The sequence below is a fragment of the Ovis canadensis genome, chromosome 15, assembly GCF_042477335.2.
Source record: "Ovis canadensis isolate MfBH-ARS-UI-01 breed Bighorn chromosome 15, ARS-UI_OviCan_v2, whole genome shotgun sequence".
Classification (NCBI taxonomy): domain Eukaryota; kingdom Metazoa; phylum Chordata; class Mammalia; order Artiodactyla; family Bovidae; genus Ovis; species Ovis canadensis.
In genome coordinates, this window is record NC_091259.1 from 25103339 (window position 1) to 25106454 (window position 3116).

The window sequence follows — 3116 nt, forward strand, 5'->3', positions numbered from 1 at the left end:
CCAATATGCTACTGGAGAAGAGTGGAGAAATAACTCCAGAAAGAATAAAGAGATGGGGCCAAAGAGAAAACAATGCCCAGTTGTGGATGAGACTGGTGACAGAAGTAAAGTCTGATGCTGTAGAGAAAAATACTGCATAGGCACTGTCAGGCGAGTGTATGCTCCTTGGTTCTCATCACAACAAAGATTTGGAGTGACGGACATTAAAGCCCTTGGTGTGTCACAGCTCTCAGGTCTTGGATAAACCATGTTATAGATTTTAGACAAATCAGTGTTACTGCTCTATTTTATTTAGAAGATAGCAAGAGAATCCATCCTCAAAGTGTGAGGGCATGCCAACCCAAAGACACAAAGAGAAGAGAGTGGAGGAGCACACCAGCACGTGAAAGACAGAGAGAAACACAAAGAGTGCACACATGCTGGGGAGAGAGAGAGAGCCCTTTGGCTCCTCTTTTTATATGTTTTTCCCTCCCCCTGGGCCTGCCCTATGCAAATTGGGCTAGCCAGAAGTGCAGTTTGTTCTACCTTAAGTCCTCACTCCAGTCCTTGGACCTTCCTTTTGTTGCAGGAAGGGGGACCATGTCCAAGGCCTGAAACTGGGCTCTTGTCTAACACTCGGAAATGAAGTGTTAGAAGTCTGAGGAGACACATGTGCTGACAAAGCAAGAGATTTTACTGGGAAAGGGAACCCGGGTGGAGAGCAGAAGGGTAAGGGAACCCAGGAGAACTGCTCTGCCATGTGGCTTGCAGTCTCGGGTTTTATGGTGATGGGATTAGTTTCCGGGTGGTCTTTGGTCAATCACTCTAATTCAGAGTCTTTCTTGTTGGTGCACACATCACTCAGCCAAGATGGATGCTAGCAAGAGGGATTCTGGGAAGTGGACAGACACGCAGTGTCTCCTTTCAACCTTTCCCAAACTCTTCCAGTTGGTGGTGGCTTACTAGTTCCACATTCCTTATCAGGATCTCCTGTCATAAAACAACTCATGCAAATGGTTACTATGGTGCCTGGCCAGGGTGGGCGGTTTCAATCAATATGCTTCCCCTAACACTTTGACCTTCCTTTGTTATATTTTCACAGGCTTTTCCCTTTTAGCCACCGCCATTTTGGACTCCTGTTTCCTATTCTAACTACCTAACATTCCCCCCTCAAGAGACGGGAGGCCCAATTCTTTGGGAATAGGAGTGTCGAGGTCTTTCTGGCTACTTCCTGCTGAATTGGGATGGCGAGGGGTATTGGACCTCCCCCTCTTGCTAGTCTCAGCCGTCAGAGTCCTCATTAGCAGTGTCCATCAAAGGGTGAGTGATATTTTCCACAGTCGGCTGTAATTTTGTATCTTTGTTGAACTGGCACTGCATGTTGTAGCTTGTTGACCTGAGCAGAAATAAAACAGGTTAGACAATTGACAATACATGAACAATCATAAGCAGTATGATGTAACAAGGACTAGTGGGGGCATTAGCCAATTCTAAATTCTCATTGCTAGGATGGCTCAAGTCCCTTCTTGTTCAGGGATTAGAAGATCTATCTCCTGTCTGTTTTGAAGTACAATCTCTACCAAGCTGTGTTGGCTGTTTAGAGCTATCCTGAGAAATCTTGTCCCCAGAAACCAGATTTTGGTGGTGTTCATTAGAATGGCACTCATTTGTAGTCCTGAATAGGTATCTGAGAGCTCCCAGGGGCTCACAGGTGTATTGAGTGTCCTCTTCTGTTTTCTTCCACAGCTTGACTCATGAGTAGTGAATCCAGGAGTCATGTCTTGGTACCTTGACTGCTGTGGGGGTAGAAAGTATTACAGGGTAGAGGCCCTTCCATGTGGGCTGGAGTTGAGCCTTTGGGGATCCATCTTTCCAGACTTTAATTAGGACTTGAGTCCCTGGAGCGTATAATGGTGACTTAGAATCTTTTGGGTCCTGGTTCATGCCCCACAAGCGTATATCCCGTTGGAATTGCCCAATGGCCATGGTATAAAACTGGAGGGTCTGAACCTCTGGATCTAGGAAGAGGTCTCCCATAACAAAAGGTCTCCCATATAGCATCTCATAAGGACTAAGACCAACCTGTTCCTTAGGGGCAATGCGGATGCAGAGGAGGGCTATTTGTAAAGCCTCCTTTCATCCCAGGGAGGTCTCCTGGGTTATCTTTTTTATCACTGATTTTAAGAATTGGTTGGCTCTTTCTACTTTTCCTGAAGACTGAGGTCTCCAGGCACAATGGAGATAATAAGTAATGCCCAACGCTTTAGAGACGGCTTGAGTGACCTTAGAAGTAAATGATGTCCCATTGTCACTTTGTAATGACCTGGGCAGACCAAATCTTGGACTGATTTCATGGAGCAGTTTTTTACTACGTCCTCAGCCTTCTCAGTCTGGGTAGGAAAACCTTCAATCCATCCTGTGAATATATTTATCATGATTAATAGGTATTTATACCCTTGGGAAACCAGCATCTGGGTGAAGTCCATCTTCCAGTCCTCTCCTGGATAGGTCCCACATCATTGGACAGGCTGGGCCAGCTTGGTCTTCGAGCTCCTTCAGTTCAGTTCAGTTCAGTTGCTCAGTCGTGTCCGACTCTCTGTGACCCCATGAATCGCAGCACGCCAGGCTTCCCTGTCCATCACCAACTCTCAGAGTTCACTAAAACTCACGTCCATCGAGTCCGTGATGCCATCCAGCCATCTCATCCTCTGTCATCCCCTTCTCCTCCTGCCTCCAATCCCTCCCAGCATCAGCGTCTTTTCCAATGAGTCAACTCTTCGCATCAGGTGTCCAAAGTACTGGAGCTTCAGCTTTAGCATCATTCCTTCCAAAGAACACCAAGGGCTGATCCCCTTTAGAATGGACTGGTTGGATCTCCTTGCAGTCCAAGGGACTCTCAAGAGTCTTCTCCAACACCACAGTTCAAAAGCATCAATTCTTTGGCTCTCAGCTTTCTTCACAGTCCAACTCTCACATCCATACATGACCACTGGAAAAACCATAGCCTTGACTAGGTGAACCTTTGTTGGCAAAGTAATGTCTCTGCTTTTAAATATGCTCTCTAGGTTGGTCATAACTTTCCTTCCAAGGAGTAAGTGTCTTTTAATTTCATGGCTGCAGTCACCATCTGCAGTGAT